The 25968-nt window shown below is 45.0% G+C and overlaps 1 protein-coding gene across 1 annotated transcript in view; it reads right to left on the bottom strand.

Annotated features, from left to right (window-relative positions):
• Nucleotides 1-25968, bottom strand: part of LOC134344142 (alpha-1-antiproteinase-like) — a 96975-nt gene that overhangs the window by 1223 nt on the left and 69784 nt on the right. The window lies entirely within an intron of this gene.

Here is a 25968-nt window from a genome sequence, read left to right on the forward strand (position 1 = left end):
GCTTTGAAATTTGCATCACCTGGCCTTTCCGAACGATGACTGTGAACAAGCCATAGCCCTAACAAGCTAATTAAGGTCTGAGACCTTGGTAAAAGTTATCTGAGAGCTCAAATCTCTTGTGGTGCCCAAACTTTTGCATGGTGCTCCTTTCCTTTTTTTTCACTCTAAAATTGTACAAAACAAAAATAATACACTAATCTTGCTTAAATGTTGAAAAGAATGTTTCATCTGTAACTTCATGATGTTTGGAGATCAGTTCATCTCTTACCCACTTAACTATTCACAGTAACAGAAATTTTGACCGGGGTGCCCAAACTTTTGCATGCCACTGTATGCATAATGATTATTATTTTCTCTTTTGTACCTGCACAGTTTATTTTTTGATGTTGCCACGTTTGCCGAGCCTGCCAATTAGCTTGCAGATGTTTCCTCACCAGTCGAGGCTCTTAAGAAATGTGAGGCAATAGAATTCAAAGGTCAACTGAAGGGCTCGCCAATCAGGATCAAAGCAAGTGAACAGGGGTCTCCATGAACACAAGCACCCCCAGAGAGAAACACCAACAACCGCGCACTGAGGATGTCACCGCGACTGGAGATGAAACATCTGCAAGCTCGGCAAACACCAGAACATCAGATACTGAACCCGAGCGACCAGGATTCACCACCATCCTAAACAGATTTTGTGGTCCTTTGCACATTGGTTGTTTGTTCATCCTATTCACTGCAGACTTTCATTGATTCTATTGTGTTTCTTGGATTTATAGACTATGCCCACAAGAAACTGAATCTCAAAGTTGTATGTGTTGACATACAATATATGTACTGTGATAATAAATTTACTTTAAACTTTGATTTGCAATGAGCAATTAGCCAACTAACCAGTACGACTTTGGGCTTTGGAGGGAACCCCAGGTAACCCGAAGTAAACCCATGTGTTCACGAGTAAGAAGTACAAACTCCTTCCAGACAGCATTGGCCTTGAACTCTGAACTCTGAACTCTGGAGTGCCCCAAGCTATCATTCCATTTCAAATGTTTGAAATTCATAAGTTAAAATTTCACTGGTGTCCTCAATGACATGGGGTTGGAATGCAGATGCTTATTATTGAAGTTAGTTATTAACTTTTTGGCTTAAGATACTAAAATGTTACATCTGGTCAATCTTGCTGTATGCTTCCGAAACATGGACTATAACACCAGAACTCCAAAGAAACTTAGAAGCAACAGAAATGTGGTTTCTTAGAAGAATTTTGAAAATATCATATAGAGATAAGTAACTAATGAGACAGTACTCCAACGTGGCCACACAAAAAGATCTTTAATGAAACATTAAATGAGAGGAAACTTAAATTCCAGGGCCATGTCATCAGAAAGGGAGAAATAGAAAGCCTTCCATTACAAGGCTGTATGCCTGGGACATGCGGAAGAGGAAGGCAAAGAGGAAAATATATGGACACTATGAAAGAATTAACAGATCTAAGTGTGCGAGATATCATTGGCGCTGCGAGGGATCGTTCGATGTGGAGAGCCATGATCGCCCAAGTGTGTAACGCGCAAGGCACATGAAGGAGAATGTATTGATTTATTTATTGCAATATAGTGTGGAATAGGCCCTTCTGGTCCTTTGAGCTGTGTCTCCGCTCAAACCCTTATTCCTAGCCGAGAGTCATAAAGGCATTGAAAAGTACAATACAGAAACAGGCCCTTTAGCCCATCTGCTCTGTACTGAACCATTTAAGATGCCTACTCCCATCGACCTGCACAGAGACCATAGCCCTCCTTACCCCAACTATCCATGTAACTATCCAAACTTCTCTTAAGCATTGAAATTGAGCTCACATGCCCCACTTGCACTGGCAGCTCATTCTGCACTCTCACAAACCTCTGAGTGAAGAAGTTTTCCCTCATTCCCCTTAAACTATTCACCTTTCACCCTTAACCTATGACCACTATTTGTTGTCCTTCCCAGCCTAAGTGGAAAAAAACCTGTTTGCATTTAGCACATTAACACCTCGCATAATTTTGTATAAAGAGTCTTTTACTTTCCAAGGATTAAAGTTCTAACCAATTTAACATTTCCTTATAACTCAGGTCCTCCAGACCTGGCAACATCCTTGTAAATTTTCTCAATACTCGTTCAACCTTATTTACATCTTTCCTGTAGGTAGGAAACTATAGGCCAAATCCTGATCACGATACTTCAAATTAGGCCTCACCAACAGCTTATACAATTTCAACATGACATCCTATTTCCCAATCACAGGACAATTTACAATGACCGATCAACTTACTAACCAGTACGTCTTTGGACAGTGGAAAGAAACGAGAGCATGCAGAGGCTACCCATGTGGCCATGGGGAGAATGTACAAACTCCTTATAGGCAGCATTAGGAATGAACCTGGGTGCCTGTACTGTAAAGCCTTGAGCTACCCACCATGCTATCATGCTACCAGAAGGTTATCCTTTACAAGGAAATATCTAATCATGTTCAGGTTCATTGCACGTTTGGTTTCTGTGTGCAGGCCACAAGATGAAAAGTATTCGTGCATGAGTGCCAAATGTATTCTTAGGAGATAGAACATAGACAGAACAGTCCCTGATCATGTCCTTCAGATAGAACGTAGACAGAACAGCCCCTGAACTGGTCCTTCAGATAGAACATGGACAGTACAGTCCCTGAACAGGTCCTTCAGATAGAACGTAGACAGTACAGTCCCTGAACAGGTCCTTCAGATAGAACGTAGACAGTACAGTCCCTGAACAGGTCCTTCAGATAGAACGTAGACAGTACAGTCCCTGAACAGGTCCTTCAGACAGAACACAGACAGTACAGACCCTGAACAGGTCCTTCAGATAGAACGTAGGCAGTACAGTCCCTGAACTGGTCCTTCAGATAGAACATGGACAGTACAGTCCCTGAACAGGTCCTTCAGATAGAACGTAGGCAGTACAACCGCTGAACAGGTCCATCAGATAGAACGTAGACAGTACAGTCCCTGAACAGGTCCTTCAGATAGAACGTAGGCAGTACAGCCCCTGAACAGGTCCATCAGATAGAACGTAGACAATACAGCCCCTGAACAGGTCCATCAGATAGAATACAGGCAGTACAGCTGTTGAACACGTCCTTCAGATGGAAAGTAGACAGTACAGACCCTGAACAGATCCTTCAGATAGAACGTGGACAGTACGGTCCATGAACAGGTCCTTCAGATAGAACGTGGACAGTACAGTCACTGTACAGGTCCTTCAGATAGAATGTACTCAGTATAGCCTCTGAACCGGTCCCTCAGATAGAACATAGACAGTACAGCCGCTGAACAGTTTCTTCAGGTAAATCGTAGACAGTACAGAACAGAACAGGTCCGCCAGTTAGAACACAGACACTATAGTCCCTGAACCGGTCATTCAGATAGAACAAAGACAGTACAGTCCCTGAATAGGCCCTTCAGAGAGAACGTAGATGGTAAGGTCCCTGAACAGGTTCTTCAGATAGAAAGTAGACAGTACAGACCCTGAACAGGCCCTTCAGATAGAACATAGATGGTACGGTCGCTGAACAGGTCATTCAGATAGAACGTGGACACTACAGTCACTGTACAGGTCCATCAGATAGAATGTACTCAGTACAGACCCTGAACAGTTCCTTAAGATAGAACGTAGACGGTACAGTCCCTGAACAGGTCCTTCAGAAAGAATGTAGACAGTACTTTCAAAACAGGTCTTTTACCTGTTCTATCTGAAGAGGTCCTTCAGATAGAACATAGACAGAACAGTCCCTGAACAGGTCTATCAGACAGAACTTAGACAGTACAGTGTCTAAGCTGAACAGGTCGTTCAGCTAGAACGTAGACAGTACAGTCCCTGAACAGGTCCTTCAGAAAGAACGCAGACAGTATTGTCCCTGAACAGGTCCTTCAGATAGAACGTAGACAGTATAGTTTCTGAACAGGTCCGTCAGATAGAACGTAGACAGTACAGTGCCTGATTAGGTCCTTGAGATAGAACATTGACAGTACAGTCCCTGAACTGGTCCTTAAGGTAGAACATGGACCGTACAGTCCCTGAACAGGTCCTTCAGATAGAACGTAGACAGAATAGTCCCTGAAGAGGTGCTTCCGAGAAAACATGGACAGTACAGTTCCTGAACAGGTCCTTCAGATAGAACATAGACAGTACAGTCCCTGAACAGGTCCTTCAGAAAGAACGTAAACAGTACAGTCCCTGAACAGGTCCTGCTGTTAGAACGCAGACAGTACATCCACTGAACAGGTCCTTCAGATAGAATATACTCAGTACAGACCCTGAACAGGTCCTTAAGATAGTACGGAGACGGTACAGTCCCTGAACAGGTCATTCAGATAGAACGTAGACAGAACAGTCCCTGAACCAGTCCTTCAGATAGAATGTAGGCAGTATAGTCCCTGAACAGGTCCTTCAGATAGAACATAGACAGTACAGACCCTGAACAGTTTCTTCAGGTAAATCGTAGACAGTACAGCCGCTGAACAGGTCCTTCAGATAGAACGTAGACCGTACAGTCCCTGAACAGGACCTTCAGACAGAACATAGACAGTACAATCCCTGAACAGGTCCTTCAGATAGAACGTAGACAGTACAGACCATGATCATATCCGCCAGTTAGAACACAGACACTGCAATCCCTGAACAGGTCCTTCAGATAGAGCAAAGACAGTACAGTCCCTGAACATATCCTTCAGATAGAAAGTAGACAGCACAGACCCTGAACAGGTCCTTCAGATAGAATATAGACAGTACAGTCCCTGAACAGGTCCTTCAGATAGAACGTATTCAGTACAGTCCCTGAACAGGTCCTTCAGATAGAACGTAGACAGTACAGTCCCTGAACAAGACTTCAGATAGAAAGTAGACAGTACAGACCCTGAACAGGTCCTTCAGATAGAACACAGACAGTACAGTCCCTGAACAGATCCTTCAGATAGAACGTAGACAATACAGTCCCTGAACAGGTCCTTCAGATAGAACGTAGACAGTACAGTCCCTGAACATGTCCTTCAGATAGAAAGTAGACAGCACAGACCCTGAACAGGTCCTTCAGATAGAACGTGGACAGTACGGTCCCTGAACAGGTCCTTCAGATAGAACGTAGACAGTACAGGCCCTGAAACGTTCCTTCAGGTCAAATATAGACGGTACAGTCCCTGAACAGGTCTTCACATAGAATGTAGACAGTACTGTCCTTGTACAGGTCCTTCAGATAGAATGTAGACAGTACAGAACAGAACAGGTCCGCCAGTTAGAACACAGACACTATAGTCCCTGAACCGGTCCTTCAGATAGAACAAAGACAGTACAGTCCCTGAATAGGCCCTTCAGAGAGAACGTAGATGGTAAAGTCCCTGAACAGGTTCTTCAGATACAAAGTAGACAGTACAGACCCTGAACATGTCCTTCAGATAGAACGTGGACAGTACAATCACTGTACAGGTCCATCAGATAGAATGTACTCAGTACAGACCCTGAACAGTTCCTTAAGATAGAACGTAGACGGTACAGTCCCTGAACAGGTCCTTCAGAAAGAATGTAGACAGTACTTTCAGAACAGGTCTTTTACCTGTTCTATCTGAAGAGGTCCTTCAGATAGAACATAGACAGAACAGTCCCGGAACAGGTCTGTCAGACAGAACTTAGACAGTACAGTGTCTAAGCTGAACAGGTCCTTCAGCTAGAACGTAGACAGTACAGTCCCTGAACAGGTCCTTCAGAAAGAACGCAGACAGTATTGTCCCTGAACAGGTCCTTCAGATAGAACGTAGACAGTAAGGTCCCTGAACAGATCCTTCAGATAGTACGTGGACAGTACAGTCACTGTGCAGGTCCATCAGATAGAATCTACTCAGTATAGCCCCTGAACAGGTCCCTCAGATAGAACGTAGACAGTACAGCCTCTGAACAGGTCCTTCAGGTCAAATATAGACGGTACAGTCTCTGAACAGGTCTTCACATAGAACGTAGACAGTACTGTCCTTGTACAGGTCCTTCAGATAGAACGTAGACAGTACAGGACAGAACAGGTCGGCCAGTTAGAACACAGACACTATAGTCCCTGAACCGGTCCTTCATATAGAACAAAGACAGTACAGTCCCTGAATAGGCCCTTCAGATAGAACATAGATGGTACGGTCGCTGAACAGGTCCTTCAGATAGAACATAGACAGAACAGTCCCTGAACAGGTCCTTCAGATAGAACTTAGACAGTACTGTGCCTGAACAGGTCCTCCAGCTAGAACGTAGAGAGTACAGTCCCTGAACAGGTCCTTCAGAAAGAACGCAGACAGTATTATCCCTGAACAGGTCCTTCAGATAGAACGTAGACAGAACAGTCCCTGAACAGATCCTTTAGATAGAACGTAGAGAGCACGGTCTCTGAACGGGTCTTTCAGATCAAACATAGACAGTACAATCTCTGAACAGGTCCATCAGATAGAACGTAGACAGTACAGAGCCTGATTAGGTCCTTGAGATAGGACATAGACAGTACAGTCCCTGAACTGGTCCTTCAGATAGAATGTAGACGGTACAGTCTCTGAACAGTTCCTTCAGATAGAACGTAGACAGTACTGTCCTTGTACACGTCCATCAGATAGAACGTAGACAGTAAAGACCCTGAACAGGTCCGTCAGATAGAACAAAGACAGTACAGTCCCTGAATAGGCCCTTCAGATAGATGGTAGACAGTACGGCCCCTGAACAGGTCCTTGAGGTAGAACATGGACCGTACAGTCCCTGAACAGGTCCTTCAGATAGAACGTAGACAGAATAGTCCCTGATAAGATCCTTCCGAGACATCATGGACAGTACAGCCGCTGAACAGGTCCTTCAGATAGAACGTAGACCGTACAGTCCCTGAACAGGTCCTTCAGATAGAACGTAGACAATACGTTAGAACAGGTCTCCTACCTGTTCTATCTGAAACGGTCCTTCTCCATGTTCTATCTAAACAGGTCCTTCATATAGAATGTAGACAGAACAGACCCTGAACAGATTCTTCAGATAAATCGTAGACAGTACAGCCGCTGAACAGGTCCTTCAGATCGAACGTAGACAGTACATGCCCTGAAAAGTTCCTTCAGGTCAAATATAGATGGTACAGTCCCTGAACAGGTCCTTCACATGGAATGTAGACAGCACTGTCCTTGTACAGGTCCTTCAGATAGAACGTAGACAGTACAGACCATGAACATGTCCGCCAGTTAGAACACAGACACTACAATCCCTGAACTGGTCCTTCAGATAGAACGAAGACAGTACAGACCCTGAACAGGCCCTCAGATAGAATGTAGATAGTACAGTCCCTGAACAGATTCTTCAGATAAATCATAGACAGTACAGCCGCTGAACAGATCCTTCAGATAGAACATAGACCGTACAGTCCCTGAACAGGTCCTTCAGATAGAACGTAGACAGTACAGTCCCTGAACAGGCCCTTCTGATATAACTTAGATGGTACAGTCCCTGAACGGGCTCTTCAGATAGAACATAGACAGTACAGGCCCTGAACAGGTCCTGCTGTTAGAATGTAGACAGTAAATCCACTGAACAGGTCCTTCAGATAGAATATACTCAGTACAGACCCTCAACAGGTCCTTAAGATAGAACGTAGACAGTACAGTCCCTGAACAGGTCATTCAGATAGAACGTAGACAGTACGTTCTGAACAGGCCTCCTACCTGTCCTATCTGAACAGGTCCTACTCCCTGTTCTATCTAAACAGGTCCTTCAGATAGAATGTAGACAGAACAATCCCTGAACCGGTCCTTCAGATAGAACGTAGACAGTACCGGCCGTTAAAAGCTCTTTCAGGTCAAATATAGACAGTAAAGTCCCTGAACAGTTCCTTCACATAGAACGTAGACAGTACTGTCCTTGTACAGGTCCATCAGATAGAAGGTAGACAGTACAGACCATGAACATGTCCGCCAGTTAGAACACAGACACTACAATCACTGAACTGGTCATTCAGATAGAACAAAGACAATACAGTCCCTGAAAGGTCCCTTCAGAGAAAACGCAGATGGTACGGTCCCTGAACAGGTTCTTCAGATAGATGGTAGACAGTACAGACCCTGAACAGGCCCTTCAGATAGAACATAGACGGTACGGTCCCTGAACAGGTCCTTCAGATAGATCGTAGACAGTACAGTCCCTGTACAGGTCCTTCAGACAGAATGTACTCAGTACAGCCACTGAACAGGTCCTTCAGATAGAACTTCGATGGTATGGTCCCTTAACAGGTCCTTCAGAAGAAATGTACTCAGTACAGTCCCTGAACAGGTCCTTCAGATAGAACGTAGACGGTACAGTCCCTGAACAGGTCCTTCAGATAGAACATGGACAGTATGGTACCTGAACAGGTCCTTCAGATAGAACGTAGACAGTACAGTCCCTAAACAGGTCCTGCAGTTAGAACGTAGACAGTACATCCACTGAACAGGTCTTTCAGATAGAACGTAGACGGTACAGTCCCTGAACAGGTCCTTCAGATGGAACGTAGACAGTACAGTCCCTGAACAGGTCCTTCAGATAGAAGGTATTCAGTAAAGACCCTGAACAGGTCCTTAAGATAGAACGTAGACGGTACAGTCCCTGAACAGGTCATTCAGATAGAACATAGACAGTATGTTCTGAACAGGTCTTCTAACTGTTCGATCTGAACAGGTCCTTCTCCCTGTTCTATCTAAACATGTCCTTCAGATAGAATGTAGACAGAACAATCCCTGAACCGGTCCTTCAGATAGAACGTAGACAGTACCGGCCGTTAAAAGCTCTTTCAGGTCAAATATAGACAGTAAAGTCCCTGAACAGTTCCTTCACATAGAACGTAGACAGTACTGTCCTTGTACAGGTCCATCAGATAGAAGGTAGACAGTACAGACCATAAACATGTCCGCCAGTTAGAACACAGACACTACAATCACTGAACCGGTCATTCAGATAGAACAAAGACAGTACAGTCCCTGAAAGGTCCCTTCAGAGAAAACGCAGATGGTACGGTCCCTGAACAGGTTCTTCAGATAGATGGTAGACAGTACAGACCCTGAACAGGCCCTTCAGATAGAACATAGACGGTATGGTCCCTGAACAGGTCCTTCAGATAGATCGTAGACAGTACAGTCCCTGTACAGGTCCTTCAGACAGAATGTACTCAGTACAGCCACTGAACAGGTCCTTCAGATAGAACTTCGATGGTATGGTCCCTTAACAGGTCCTTCAGAAGAAATGTACTCAGTACAGTCCCTGAACAGGTCCTTCAGATAGAACGTAGACGGTACAGTCCCTGAACAGGTCCTTCAGATAGAACATGGACAGTATGGTCCCTGAACAGGTCCTTCAGATAGAACGTAGACAGTACAGTCCCTAAACAGGTCCTGCAGTTAGAACGTAGACAGTACATCCACTGAACAGGTCTTTCAGATAGAACGTAGACGGTACAGTCCCTGAACAGGTCCTTCAGATGGAACGTAGACAGTACAGTCCCTGAACAGGTCCTTCAGATAGAAGGTATTCAGTACAGACCCTGAACAGGTCCTTAAGATAGAACGTAGACGGTACAGTCCCGGAACAGGTCATTCAGATAGAACATAGACAGTATGTTCTGAACAGGTCTTCTAACTGTTCGATCTGAACAGGTCCTTCTCCCTGTTCTATCTAAACAGGTCCTTCAGACAGAATGTAGACAGAACAGTCCCTGAACCAGTCCTTCAGATAGAACGTAGACAGTACAGTCCCTGAACAGATTCTTCAGATAAATTGTAGACAGTACAGCACCTGAACAGGTCCTTCAGAAGGAACGTAGACCGTACAGTCCCTGAACAGGTCCTTCAGATAGAACGTAGACAGTACAGGCCCTGAAAAGATCCTTCAGGTCAAATATAGACAGTACAGTCCCTGAACAGGTCCTTCACAGAAATGTAGACAGTGCTATCCTTGTACAGGTCCTTCAGATAGAATGTAGACAGTACAGACCATGATCATGTCCACCAGTTAGAACACACACACTACAATCTCTGAACAGGTCCTTCAGATAGAACAAAGACAGTACAGACCCTGAACAGGCCCTTCAGAGATAACTTAGATGGTACGGTCCCTGAACAGTTTCTTCAGAAAGAAGGTAGACAGTACAGACCCTGAACAGGCCCTTCAGATAGAACATAGACGGTACGGTCCCTGAACAGGTCCTTCAGATAGAACGTAGACAGTACAGTCCCTGAACAGGTCCTGTTGTTAGAACGTAGACAGTACATCCACAGAACAGATCCTTCCGATAGAATATACTCAGTACAGACCCAGTAGAGGGCCTTAAGATCGAACGTAGATGGTACAGTCCCTGAACAGGTCCTTCAGATAGAACGTAGACAGAATAGTCCGTGATGAGATCCTTCCGAGAGAACATGGACACTACAGCCGCTGAACAGGTCCTTCAGATTGAACGTAGAACGTACAGTCCCTGAACAGGTCCTTCAGATAGAACGTAGACAGTACAGTCCCTGAACATGTCCTTCAGATAGAACGTAGACAGTACAGTCCCTGAACAGGCCCTTCATAGATGGTATGGTCCCTGAAAAGGTTCTTCAGATAGAAGGTAGACAGTGCAGACCCTGAACAGGTCCTTCAGATAGAAAGTAGACAATACAGTCCCTGACCAGGTCCTGCTGTTAGAATGTAGACAGTACATCCACTGAACAGGTCCTTCAGATAGAATATACTCAGTACAGACCCTGAACAGGTCCTTAAGATAGAACGTAGACAGTACAGTCCCTGAACAGGTCATTCAGATAGAACGTAGACAGTACGTTCTGAACAGGACTCCTACCTGTTCTATCTAAACAGGTTCTTCTCCCTGTTCTATCTAAACAGGTCCTTCAGATAGAATGTAGACAGAACAATCCCTGAACCGGTCCTTCAGATAGAATGTAGACAGTACCGGCCGTTAAAAGCTCCTTCAGGTCAAATATAGACGGTACAGTCCCTGAACAGTTCCTTCACATAGAACGTAGACAGTACTGTCCTTGTACAGGTCCTTCAGATAGAAGGTAGACAGTACAGACCATGAACATGTCCGCCAGTTAGAACACAGACACTACAATCACTGAACCGGTCATTCAGATAAAACAAAGACAGTACAGTCCCTGAAAGGTCACTTCAGAGAGAACGCAGATGGTATGGTCCCTGAACAGGTTCTTCAGATAGAACATACACAGTACAGTCCCTGAACAGGTCCTTCACATAGAATGTAGATATTTCAATCCCTGAATATGTCCTTCTCCTTGACATAGAATGTAGACAGTAAAGGCCCTGAACATGTCCTTCAGATAGAACGTAGACATTTCAGTCCATGAAAAGGTCCTTCAGATAGAACGTAGATATTTCAGTCCCTGAATAGGCCCTTCAGATAGAACGTAGACAGTACAATCCCTGAAAAGGTCCTTCAGATAGAATGTAGACAGACAGTCCCTGAACAGGTCCTTAATCTAGAACATGGACCGTAATGTCCCTGAAAAGGTCCTTCAGATAGAACGTAGACAGAGTAGAACCTGAAGAGGTCCTTCAGAGAGAACATGGACAGTACATCCACTGAACAGGTCCTTAAGATAGAACGTAGATAGTACAGTCCCTGAACAGTTTCTTCAGATAGCTCGTACAGAGTACAGCCACTGAACAGGTCCATCAGATAGAACGTAGTCCGTACAGTCCCTGAACAGGTCCTTCAGATAGAACGTAGACAGTACGTTCTGAACAAGTCTTCTACCTGTTCAATCTGAACAGGTCCTTCTCCCTGTTCTATCTAAACAGGTCCTTCAGATAGAATGCAGACAGAACAGTCCCTGAACCGGTCCTTCAGATAGAACATAGACTGTACAGTCCCTGAACAGGTCCTTCAGATAGAACGTAGATAGTACAGTCCCTGAACAGTTTCTTCAGATAGCTCGTACAGAGTACAGCCACTGAACAGGTCCATCAGATAGAACGTAGTCCGTACAGTCCCTGAACAGGTCCTTCAGATAGAACGTAGACAGTACCGGCCCTGAAAAGCACCTTCAGGTCAAATATAGACGGTACAGTCCCTGAACAGTTTCTTCACATAGAACGTAAACGGTACTGTCCTTGTACAGGTCCTCCAGATTGAACGTAGACAGTACAGACTATGAACATGTCCGCCAGTTAGAACACAGACACTACAATCACTGAACCGGTCCTTCAGATAGAACAAAGACAGTACAATCCCTGAACAGGCCCTTCAGAGAGAACGTAGATGGTACGGTCCCTAAACAGGTCCTTCAGATAGATCGTAGACAGTACAGTCCGTGTACAGGTCCTTCAGACAGAATGTACTCAGTACAGCCCCTGAACAGGTCCTTCAGAAAAAATGTACTCAGTACAGCCCCTGAACAGGTCCTTCAGATAGAACATAGACAGTACAGTCCCTGAACAGGTCCTTCAGATAGGAGGTAGACAGTGCAGACCCTGAGCAGGTCCTGCAGATAGAACTTCGATGGTACGGTCCCTGAACAGGTCCTTCAGAAAAAATGTACTCAGTACAGCCCCTGAACAGGTCCTTCAGATAGAACGTAGACGGTACAGTCCCTGAACAGGTCCTTCACATAGAATGTAGACAGTGCTATCCTTGTACAGGTCCTTCAGATAGAACGTAGACAGTACAGACCATGATCATGTCCACCAGTTAGAACACAGACACTACAATCCCTGAGCAGGTCCTTTAGATAGAACAAAGACAGTATAGATCCTGAACAGGCCCTTCAGAGATAACGTAGATGGTACTGTCCCTGAACAGTTTCTTCAGATAGAAGGTAGACAGTACAGACCCTGAACAGGCCTTTCAGATAGAACATAGACGGTAGGGACCCTGAACAGGTCATTCAGATAGAACGTAGACAGTACATTCTGAAAAGGTCTTCTACCTGTTCTATCTGAACAGGTCCTTCTCCCTGTTCAATCCAAACTGGTCCTTCAGATAGAATATAGACAGTACAGACCCTGAGCAGGTCCTTCAGTTAGAACATAAACAATACAGTCCCTGAACAGGTCCTTCAGATAGAACGTCGATGGTACGGTCCCTGAACAGGTCGTTCAGAAAAATTGTACTCAGTACAGCCCCTGAACAGGTCCTTCAGATAGAACGTAGACAGTACAGTCCCTGAACAGGTCCTTCAGATAGAAGGTATTCAGTACAGACCCTGAACAGGTGCTTAAGATAGAACGTTGACCGTACAGTCCTTGAACAGGTCATTCAGATAGAACGTAGACAGTACGTTCTGAACAGGTCTTCAAACTGTTCTATCTGAAACGGTCCTTCTCCCTCTTCTATCTAAACAGGTTCTTCAGATGGAATGTAGACAGAACAGTCCCTGAACCGGTCCTTTAGATAGAATGTAGACAGTACAGTCCCTGAACAGATTCTTCAGATAAATCATAGACAGTACAGCCGCTGAACAGGTCCTTCAGATAGAACGTAGACCGTACAGTTCCTGAACATGTCCTTCAGATAGAACATAGACAGTACAGTCCCTGAACAGGCCCTTCAGAGATAACTTAGATGGTATGGTCCCTGAACAGGCTCTTCAGATTGAAAAGTAGACAGTACAGACCCTGAGCAGGCCCTTCAGATAGAACATAGACGGTACAGACCCTGAACAGGTCTTTCAGATAGAACGTAGACAGTACGTTCTGAACAGGTCTTCTACCTGTTCTATCTGAACAGGTCCTTCTCCCTATTCTATCTAAACAGGTCCTTCAGACAGAATGTAGACAGAACAGTCCCTGAACCAGTCCTTCAGATAGAACGTAGACAGTACAGTCCCTGAACAGATTCTTCAGATAAATTGTAGACAGTACAGCACCTGAACAGGTCCTTCAGAAGGAACGTAGACCGTACAGTCCCTGAACAGGTCCTTCAGATAGAACGTAGACAGTACAGGCCCTGAAAAGTTCCTTCAGGTCAAATTTAGACAGTACAGTCCCTGAACAGGTCCTTCACATAGAATGTAGACAGTGCTATCCTTGTACAGGTCCTTCAGATAGAACGTAGACAGTACAGACCATGATCATGTCCACCAGTTAGAACACAGACACTACAATCCCTGAACAGGTCCTTCAGATAGAACAAAGACAGTATAGACCCTGAACAGGCCCTTCAGAGATAACTTAGATGGTACTGTCCCTGAACAGTTTCTTCAGATAGAAGGTAGACAGTACAGACCCTGAACAGGCCTTTCAGATAGAACATAGACGGTAGGGACCCTGAACAGGTCATTCAGATAGAACGTAGACAGTACATTCTGAAAAGGTCTTCTACCTGTTCTATCTGAACAGGTCCTTCTCCCTGTTCAATCGAAACAGGTCCTTCAGATAGAATATAGACAGTACAGACCCTGAGCAGGTCCTTCAGTTAGAACATAAACAATACAGTCCCTGAACAGGTCCTTCAGATAGAACGTCGATGGTACGGTCCCTGAACAGGTCGTTCAGAAAAATTGTACTCAGTACAGTCCCTGAACAGGTCCTTCAGATAGAAGGTATTCAGTACAGACCCTGAACAGGTGCTTAAGATAGAACGTTGACCGTACAGTCCTTGAACAGGTCATTCAGATAGAACGTAGACAGTACGTTCTGAACAGGTCTTCAAACTGTTCTATCTGAAACGGTCCTTCTCCCTCTTCTATCTAAACAGGTTCTTCAGATAGAATGTAGACAGAACAGTCCCTGAACCGGTCCTTTAGATAGAATGTAGACAGTACAGTCCCTGAACAGATTCTTCAGATAAATCATAGACAGTACAGCCGCTGAACAGGTCCTTCAGATAGAACGTAGACCGTACAGTTCCTGAACATGTCCTTCAGATAGAACATAGACAGTACAGTCCCTGAACAGGCCCTTCAGAGATAACTTAGATGGTATGGTCCCTGAACAGGCTCTTCAGATTGAAAAGTAGACAGTACAGACCCTGAGCAGGCCCTTCAGATAGAACATAGACGGTACAGACCCTGAACAGGTCTTTCAGATAGAACGTAGACAGTACGTTCTGAACAGGTCTTCTACCTGTTCTATCTGAACAGGTCCTTCTCCCTATTCTATCTAAACAGGTCCTTCAGACAGAATGTAGACAGAACAGTCCCTGAACCAGTCCTTCAGATAGAACGTAGACAGTACAGTCCCTGAACAGATTCTTCAGATAAATTGTAGACAGTACAGCACCTGAACAGGTCCTTCAGAAGGAACGTAGACCGTACAGTCCCTGAACAGGTCCTTCAGATAGAACTTAGACAGTACAGGCCCTGAAAAGTTCCTTCAGGTCAAATATAGACAGTACAGTCCCTGAACAGGTCCTTCACATAGAATGTAGACAGTGCTATCCTTGTACAGGTCCTTCAGATAGAACGTAGACAGTACAGACCATGATCATGTCCACCAGTTAGAACACAGACACTACAATCCCTGAACAGGTCCTTCAGATAGAACAAAGACAGTATAGACCCTGAACAGGCCCTTCAGAGATAACTTAGATGGTACTGTCCCTGAACAGTTTCTTCAGATAGAAGGTAGACAGTACAGACACTGAACAGGCCCTTCAGATAGAACATAGACGGTACGGTCCCTGAATAGGTCCTTCAGATAGAATGTAGACAGTACAGTCCCTGAACAGGTCCTGGTGTTAGAACGTAGACAGTACATCCACAGAACAGATCCCGCTGATAGAATATACTTAGTACAGACCCTGTAGAAGGCCTTAAGATCGAACGTAGATGGTACAGTCCCTGAACAGGTCCTTCAGTTAGAACATAAACAATACAGTCCCTGAACAGGTCCTTCAGATAGAACGTCGATGGTACGGTCCCTGAACAGGTCGTTCAGAAAAATTGTACTCAGTACAGCCCCTGAACAGGTCCTTCAGATAGAACGTAGACAGTACAGTCCCTGAACAGGTCCTTCAGATAGAAGGTATTCAGTACAGACCCTGAACAGGTGCTTAAGATAGAACGTTGACCGTACAGTCCTTGAACAGGTCATTCAGATAGAACGTAGACAGTACGTTCTGAACAGGTCTTCAAACTGTTCTATCTGAAACGGTCCTTCTCCCTCTTCTATCTAAACAGGTTCTTCAGATGGAATGTAGACAGAACAGTCCCTGAACCGGTCCTTTAGATAGAATGTAGACAGTACAGTCCCTGAACAGATTCTTCAGATAAATCATAGACAGTACAGCCGCTGAACAGGTCCTTCAGATAGAACGTAGACCGTACAGTTCCTGAACATGTCCTTCAGATAGAACATAGACAGTACAGTCCCTGAACAGGCCCTTCAGAGATAACTTAGATGGTATGGTCCCTGAACAGGCTCTTCAGATTGAAAAGTAGACAGTACAGACCCTGAGCAGGCCCTTCAGATAGAACATAGACGGTACAGACCCTGAACAGGTCTTTCAGATAGAACGTAGACAGTACGTTCTGAACAGGTCTTCTACCTGTTCTATCTGAACAGGTCCTTCTCCCTATTCTATCTAAACAGGTCCTTCAGACAGAATGTAGACAGAACAGTCCCTGAACCAGTCCTTCAGATAGAACGTAGACAGTACAGTCCCTGAACAGATTCTTCAGATAAATTGTAGACAGTACAGCACCTGAACAGGTCCTTCAGAAGGAACGTAGACCGTACAGTCCCTGAACAGGTCCTTCAGATAGAACGTAGACAGTACAGGCCCTGAAAAGTTCCTTCAGGTCAAATTTAGACAGTACAGTCCCTGAACAGGTCCTTCACATAGAATGTAGACAGTGCTATCCTTGTACAGGTCCTTCAGATAGAACGTAGACAGTACAGACCATGATCATGTCCACCAGTTAGAACACAGACACTACAATCCCTGAACAGGTCCTTCAGATAGAACAAAGACAGTATAGACCCTGAACAGGCCCTTCAGAGATAACTTAGATGGTACTGTCCCTGAACAGTTTCTTCAGATAGAAGGTAGACAGCACAGACCCTGAACAGGCCCTTCAGATAGAACATAGACGGTACGGTCCCTGAATAGGTCCTTCAGATAGAACGTAGACAGTACAGTCCCTGAACAGGTCCTGGTGTTAGAACGTAGACAGTACATCCACAGAACAGATCCCGCTGATAGAATATACTTAGTACAGACCCTGGAGAAGGCCTTAAGATCGAACGTAGATGGTACAGTCCCTGAACAGGTCCCTTCAGTTAGAACATAAACAATACAGTCCCTGAACAGGTCCTTCAGATAGAACGTCGATGGTACGGTCCCTGAACAGGTCGTTCAGAAAAATTGTACTCAGTACAGCCCCTGAACAGGTCCTTCAGATAGAACGTAGACAGTACAGTCCCTGAACAGGTCCTTCAGATAGAAGGTATTCAGTACAGACCCTGAACAGGTGCTTAAGATAGAACGTTGACCGTACAGTCCTTGAACAGGTCATTCAGATAGAACGTAGACAGTACGTTCTGAACAGGTCTTCAAACTGTTCTATCTGAAACGGTCCTTCTCCCTCTTCTATCTAAACAGGTTCTTCAGATGGAATGTAGACAGAACAGTCCCTGAACCGGTCCTTTAGATAGAATGTAGACAGTACAGTCCCTGAACAGATTCTTCAGATAAATCATAGACAGTACAGCCGCTGAACAGGTCCTTCAGATAGAACGTAGACCGTACAGTTCCTGAACATGTCCTTCAGATAGAACATAGACAGTACAGTCCCTGAACAGGCCCTTCAGAGATAACTTAGATGGTATGGTCCCTGAACAGGCTCTTCAGATTGAAAAGTAGACAGTACAGACCCTGAGCAGGCCCTTCAGATAGAACATAGACGGTACAGACCCTGAACAGGTCTTTCAGATAGAACGTAGACAGTACGTTCTGAACAGGTCTTCTACCTGTTCTATCTGAACAGGTCCTTCTCCCTATTCTATCTAAACAGGTCCTTCAGACAGAATGTAGACAGAACAGTCCCTGAACCAGTCCTTCAGATAGAACGTAGACAGTACAGTCCCTGAACAGATTCTTCAGATAAATTGTAGACAGTACAGCACCTGAACAGGTCCTTCAGAAGGAACGTAGACCGTACAGTCCCTGAACAGGTCCTTCAGATAGAACGTAGACAGTACAGGCCCTGAAAAGTTCCTTCAGGTCAAATTTAGACAGTACAGTCCCTGAACAGGTCCTTCACATAGAATGTAGACAGTGCTATCCTTGTACAGGTCCTTCAGATAGAACGTAGACAGTACAGACCATGATCATGTCCACCAGTTAGAACACAGACACTACAATCCCTGAACAGGTCCTTCAGATAGAACAAAGACAGTATAGACCCTGAACAGGCCCTTCAGAGATAACTTAGATGGTACTGTCCCTGAACAGTTTCTTCAGATAGAAGGTAGACAGTACAGACCCTGAAAAGGCCCTTCAGATAGAACATAGACGGTACGGTCCCTGAATAGGTCCTTCAGATAGAACGTAGACAGTACAGTCCCTGAACAGGTCCTGGTGTTAGAACGTAGACAGTATATCCACAGAACAGATCCCGCTGATAGAATATACTTAGTACAGACCCTGTAGAAGACCTTAAGATCGAACGTAGATGGTACAGGCCCTGAACAGGTCATTCAGATAGAACGTAGACAGTACGTTCTGAAAAGGTCTTCTACCTGTTCTATCTGAACAGGTCCTTCTCCCTGTTCAATCCAAACAGGTCCTTCAGATAGAATATAGACAGTACAGTCCCTGAACAGGTCCTTCAGATAGAACGTCGATGGTACGGTCCCTGAACAGGTCGTTCAGAAAAATTGTACTCAGTACAGCCCTGAACAGGTCCTTCAGATAGAAGGTATTCAGTACAGACCCTGAACAGGTCCTTAAAATAGAACGTAGACGGTACATTCCCTGAACAGGTCATTCAGATAGAACGTAGTCTGTACGTTCTGAACAGGTCTTCTACCTGTTCTATCTGAACAGGTCCTTCTCCCTGTTCTATCTAAACAGGTCCTTCAGACAGAATGTAGACAGAACAGTCCCTGAACCAGTCCTTCAGATAGAACGTAGACAGTACAGTCCCTGAACAGATTCTTCAGATAAATCATAGACAGTACAGCACCTGAACAGGTCCTTCAGAAGGAACATAGCCTGTACAGTCCCTGAACAGGTCCTTCAGATAGAACGTAGACAGTACAGGCCCTGAAAAGTTCCTTCAGATAGAACGTAGACAGTACGTTCTGAACAGGTCCTTTTCCCTGATCTCTCTAAACAGGTCCTTCAGATATAATGTAGACAGAACAATACCTGAACCGGTCCTTCAGATAGAACGTCGACAGTACAGTCCCTGAACAGGTTCTTCACATAGAATGTAGATATTTTAGTCCCTGAATATGTCCTTCTCCTTCACATAGAATGTAGACAGTAAAGGCCCTGAACAGTTCCTTCAGATAGAACGTAGCCATTTCAGTCCATGAAAAGGTCCTTAAGATAGAAAGTAGATATTTCAGTCCCTGAATAGGCCCTTCAGATAGAACGTAGACAGTACAGTCCCTGAACAGGTCCTTCAGATAGAATGTAGACGATACAGTCCTTGAACAGGTCCTTCAGATAGACCATAGACAGTCAGTCCCTGAACAGGTCCTTAATCTAGAACATGGACCGTAATGTCCCTGAACAGGTCCTTCAGATAGAACGTAGACAGAGTAGAACCTGAAGAGGTCCTTCAGAGAGAACATGGACAGTACATCCACTGAACAGGTCCTTAAGATAGATCGTAGGTGGTACAGTCCCTGAACAGGTCATTCAGATAGAACTTAGACAGTACGTTCTGAACAAGTCTTCTACCTGTTCAATCTGAACAGGTCCTTCTCCCTGTTCTATCTAAACAGGTCCTTCAGATAGAATGCAGACAGAACAGTCCCTGAACTGGTCCTTCAGATAGAACGTAGACAGTACAGTCCCTGAACAGGTCCTTCAGATAGAACGTAGTCAGAGTAGAACCTGAAGAGGTCCTTCAGAGAGAACATGGACAGTTCATCCACTGAACAGGTCCTTAAGATAGATCGTAGATGGTACAGTATCTGAACAGGTCATTCAGATAGAACTTAGACAGTATGTTCTGAACAGGTCTTCTACCTGTTCTATCTGAACAAGTCCTTCTCCCTGTTCTATCTAAACAGGTCCTTCAGATAGAATGCAGACAGAACAGTCCCTGAACTGGTCCTTCAGATAGAACGTAGACAGTACAGTCCCTGAACAGGTCCTTCAGATAGAACGTAGATAGTACAGTCCCTGAACAGTTTCTTCAGATAGCTCGTACAGAGTACAGTCCCTGAACAGGTCCTTCAGATAGAACGTAGATGGTACGGTCCCTTAACAGGTTCTTCTGATAGAAGGTAGTCAGTACAGACCCTGAACAGGTCCTTCAGATAGATCGTAGACAGTACAGTCCCTGTACAGGTCCTTCAGACAGAATGTACTCAGTACAGCCCCTGAACAGGTCCTTCAGATAGAACTTCGATGGTACAGTCACTGTACAGGTCCATCAGATAGAACGTACACAGTCCAGCCCCTGAACAGGTCCTTCAGATAGAACGTAGACAGTACAGTCCCTGAACAGGTCCTGCAGTTAGAACATAGACAGTACATCCACTGAACAGGTCCTTCAGATAGAACATAGACGGTACAGTCCCCGAACACGTCCTTCAGATAGAACGTAGACAGTACAGTCCCTGAACAGGTCCTTCAGATAGAAGGTATTCAGTACAGACCCTGAACAGGTCCTTAAGATAGAACGTAGACGGTACATTCCCTGAACAGGTCATTCAGAAAGAACGTAGACCGTACATTCTGAACAGGTCTTCTACCTGTTCTATCTGAACAGGTCCTTCTCCCTGTTCTATCTAAACAGGTCCTTCAGACAGAATGTAGACAGAACAGTCCCTGATCCAGTCCTTCAGATAGAACGTAGACAGTACAGTCCCTGAACAGATTCTTCAGATAAATCGTAGACAGTACAGCAGCTGAACAGGTCCTTCAGAAGGAACGAAGACTGTACAGTCCCTGAACAGGTCCTTCAGATAGAACGTAGACAGTACATTCTGAACAGGTCCTTTTCCCTGATCTCTCTAAACAGGTCCTTCAGATATAATGTAGACAGAACAATCCCTGAACCGGTCCTTCAGATAGAACGTCGACAGTACAGTCCCTGAACAGGTCCTTCAGATAGAACGTAGACAGTACAGTCCCTGAACAGGTCCTTCACATAGAATGTAGATATTTTAGTCCCTGAATATGTCCTTCTCCTTCACATAGAATGTAGACAGTAAAGGCCCTGAACAGTTCCTTCAGATAGAACGTAGACATTTCAGTCCCTGAATAGGCCCTTCAGATAGAACGTAGACAGTACAGTCCCTGAACAGGTCCTTCAGATAGAACGTAGACGATACAGTCCTTGAACAGGTCCTTCAGATAGACCATAGACAGTCAGTCCCTGAACAGGTCCTTAATCTAGAACATAGACCGTAATGTCCCTGAACAGGTCCTTCAGATAGAACGTAGACAGAGTAGAGCCTGAAGAGGTCCTTCAGAGAGAACATGGACAGTACATCCACTGAACAGGTCCTTAAGATAGATCGTAGATGGTACAGTCCCTGAACAGGTCATTCAGATAGATTTTAGACAGTACGTTCTGAACAAGTCTTCTACCTGTTCAATCTGAACAGGTCCTTCTCCCTGTTCTATCTAAACAGGTCCTTCAGATAGAATGCAGACAGAACAGTCCCTGAACCGGTCCTTCAGATAGAACATAGACTGTACATTCCCTGAACAGGTCCTTCAGATAGAACGTAGATAGTACAGTCCCTGAACAGTTTCTTCAGATAGCTCGTACAGAGTACAGCCACTGAACAGGTCCATCAGATAGAACGTAGTCCGTACAGTCCCTGAACAGGTCCTTCAGATAGAACGTAGCCAGTACCGGCCCTGAAAAGCACCTTCAGGTCAAATATAGACAGTACAGTCCCTGAACAGTTTCTTCACATAGAACATAAACAGTACTGTCCTTGTACAGGTCCTCCAGATTGAAAGTAGACAGTACAGACTATGAACATGTCCGCCAGTTAGAACACAGACACTACAATCACTGAACCGGTCCTTCAGATAGAACAAAGACAATACTGTCCCTGAACAGGCCCTTCAGAGAGAACGTAGATGGTACGGTCCCTTAACAGGTCCTTCAGATAGAAGGTAGACAGTGCAGACCCTGAGCAGGTCCTGCAGATAGAACTTCGATGGTACGGTCCCTGAACAGGTCCTTCAGAAAAAATGTACTCAGTACAGCCCCTGAACAGGTCCTTCAGATAGAACGTAGACGGTACAGTCCCTGAACAGGTCTTTCAGATAGAACGTAGACAGTACGTTCTGAACAGGTCTTCTACCTGTTCTATCTGAACAGGTCCTTCTCCCTGTTCATTCTAAACAGGTCCTTCAGACAGAATGTAGACAGAACAGTCCCTGAACAGGTCCTTCAGATAGAACGTAGACAGTACAGTCCCTGAACAGGTCCTTCACATAGAATGTAGATATTTTAGTCCCTGAATATGTCCTTCTCCTTCACATAGAATGTAGACAGTAAAGGCCCTGAACAGTTCCTTCAGATAGAACGTAGACATTTCAGTCCCTGAATAGGCCCTCCAGATAGAACGTAGACAGTACAGTCCCTGAACAGGTCCTTCAGATAGAACGTAGACGATACAGTCCTTGAACAGGTCCTTCAGATAGACCATAGACAGTCAGTCCCTTAACAGGTCCTTAATCTAGAACATGGACCGTAATGTCCCTGAACAGGTCCTTCAGATAGAACGTAGACAGAGTAGAACCTGAAGAGGTCCTTCAGAGAGAACATGGACAGTACATCCACTGAACAGGTCCTTAAGATAGATCGTTGATGGTACAGTCCCTGAACAAGTCATTCAGATAGAATGCAGACAGAACAGTCCCTGAACCGGTCCTTCAGATAGAACATAGACTGTACAGTCCCTGAACAGGTCCTTCAGATAGAACGTAGATAGTACAGTCCCTGAACATTTTCTTCAGATAGCTCGTACAGAGTACAGCCACTGAACAGGTCCATCAGATAGAACGTAGGCCGTACAGTCCCTGAACAGGTCCTTCAGATAGAACGTAGACAGTACCAGCCCTGAAAAGCACCTTCAGGTCAAATATAGACGGTACAGTCCCTGAACAGTTTCTTCACATAGAACGTAAACAGTACTGTCCTTGTACAGGTCCTCCAGATTGAAAGTAGACAGTACAGACTATGAACATGTCCGCCAGTTAGAACACAGACACTACAATCACTGAACCGGTCCTTCAGATAGAACAAAGACAATACTGTCCCTGAACAGGCCCTGCAGAGAGAACGTAGATGGTACGGTCCCTTAACAGGTCCTTCAGATAGACCGTAGACAGCACAGTCCCTGAACAGGTCCTTCAGATAGAACTTCGATGGTACGGTCCCTGAACAGGTCCTTCAGAAAAAATGTACTCAGTACAGCCCCTGAACAGGTCCTTCAGATAGAAGGTAGACAGTGCAGACCCTGAGCAGGTCCTGCAGATAGAACTTCGATGGTACGGTCCCTGAACAGGTCCTTCAGAAAAAATGTACTCAGTACAGCCCCTGAACAGGTCCTTCAGATAGAACGTAGACGGTACAGTCCCTGAACAGGTCTTTCAGATAGAACGTAGACAGTACGTTCTGAACAGGTCTTCTACCTGTTCTATCTGAACAGGTCCTTCTCCCTGTTCATTCTAAACAGGTCCTTCAGACAGAATGTAGACAGAACAGTCCCTGAACCAGTCCTTCAGATAGAACGTAGACAGTACAGTCCCTGAACAGATTCTTCAGATAAATTGTAGACAGTACAGTCCCTGAACAGGTCCTTCACATAGAATGTAGACAGTGCTATCCTTGTACAGGTCCTTCAGATAGAACGTAGACAGTACAGACCATGATCATTTCCACCATTTAGAACACAGACACTACAATCCCTGAACAGGTCCTTCAGATATAACGTAGACAGTACAGTCCCTGAACAGGTCCTGCTGTTAGAACGTAGACAGTACATCCACAGAACAGATCCTTCTGATAGAATATACTTAGTACAGACCCTGTAGAGGGCCTTAACATCGAATGTAGATGGTACAGTCGCTGAACAGGTCATTCAGATAGAACGTAGACAGTACGTTCTGAACAGGTTTTCAAACTGTTCTATCTGAACAGGTCCTTCTCCCTGTTCTATCTAAACCGGTCCTTCAGATAGAACGTGGACTGTACAGTCCCTGAACAGGTCCTTCAGATAGAAGGTAGACAGTACAGACCATGAACATGTCCGCCAGTTAGAACACAGACACTACAATCACTGAACCGGTCATTCAGATAGAACAAAGAAAGTACAGTCCCTGAAAGGTCCATTCAGAGAGAATGCAGATGGTACGGTCCCTGAACAGGTTCTTCAGATAGACGGTAGACAGTACAGACCATAAACATGTCCGCCAGTTAGAACACAGACACTACAATCACTGAACCGGTCATTCAGATAGAACAAAGACAGTACAGTCCCTGAAAGGTCCCTTCAGAGAGAACGCAGATGGTACGGTCCCTGAACAGGTTCTTCAGATAGACGGTAGGCAGTACAGACCCTGAACAGGCCCTTCAGATAGAACATAGACGGTACGGTCCCTGAACAGGTCCTTCAGATAAAACGTAGACAGAGTAGAACCTGAAGAGGTCCTTCAGAGAGAACATGGGCAGTTCATCCACTGAACAGGTCCTTAAGATAGATCGTAGATGGTACAGTCCCTGAACAGGTCATTCAAATAGAACTTAGACAGTACGTTCTGAACAGGTCTTCTACCTGTTCAATCTGAACAGGTCCTTCTCCCTGTTCTATCTAAACAGGTCCTTCAGATAGAACGTAGACCGTACATTCCCTGAACCGGTCCTTCAGATAGAACATAGACTGTACAATCCCTGAACAGGTCCTTCAGATAGAAGGTAGACAGTACAGACCATGAACATGTCCGCCAGTTAGAATACAGACACTACAATCACTGAACCGGTCATTCAGATAGAACAAAGACAGTACAGTCCCTGAAAGGTCCATTCAGAGAGAATGCAGATGGTACGGTCCCTGAACAGGTTCTTCAGATAGACGGTAGACAGTACAGACCCTGAACAGGCCCTTCAGATAGACCATAGACGGTACGGTCCCTGAACAGGTCCTTCAGATAAAACGTAGACATTTCAGTCCATGAAAAGGTCCTTCAGATAGAACGTAGATATTTCAGTCCCTGAATAGGCCCTTCAGATAGAACGTAGACGATACAGTCCTTGAACAGGTCCTTCAGATAGAACATAGACGGTATGGTCCCTGAACAGGTCCTTCAGATAGAACGTAGACAGAGTAGAACCTGAAGAGGTCCTTTAGAGAGAACATGGACAGTACATCCACTGAACAGGTCCTTAAGATAGATCGTAGATGGTACAGTCCCTGAACAAGTCATTCAGATATAACTTAGACAGTACGTTCTGAACAGGTCTTCTACCTGTTCAATCTGAACAGGTCCTTCTCCCTGTTCTATCTAAACAGGTCCTTCAGATAGAATGCAGACAGAACAGTCCCTGAACCGGTCCTTCAGATAGACATAGACTGTACAGTCCCTGAACAGGTCCTTCAGATAGAACGTAGATAGTACAGTCCCTGAACAGTTTCTTCAGATAGCTCGTACAGAGTACAGCCACTGAACAGGTCCATCAGATAGAACGTAGTCCGTACAGTCCCTGAATAGGTCCTTCAGATAGAACGTAGATGGTACGGTCCCTTAACAGGTTCTTCAGATAGAAGGTAGTCAGTACAGACCCT

This window comes from Mobula hypostoma, chromosome 1 (assembly GCF_963921235.1).
Source record: "Mobula hypostoma chromosome 1, sMobHyp1.1, whole genome shotgun sequence".
Taxonomy (NCBI): Eukaryota; Metazoa; Chordata; class Chondrichthyes; order Myliobatiformes; family Myliobatidae; genus Mobula; species Mobula hypostoma.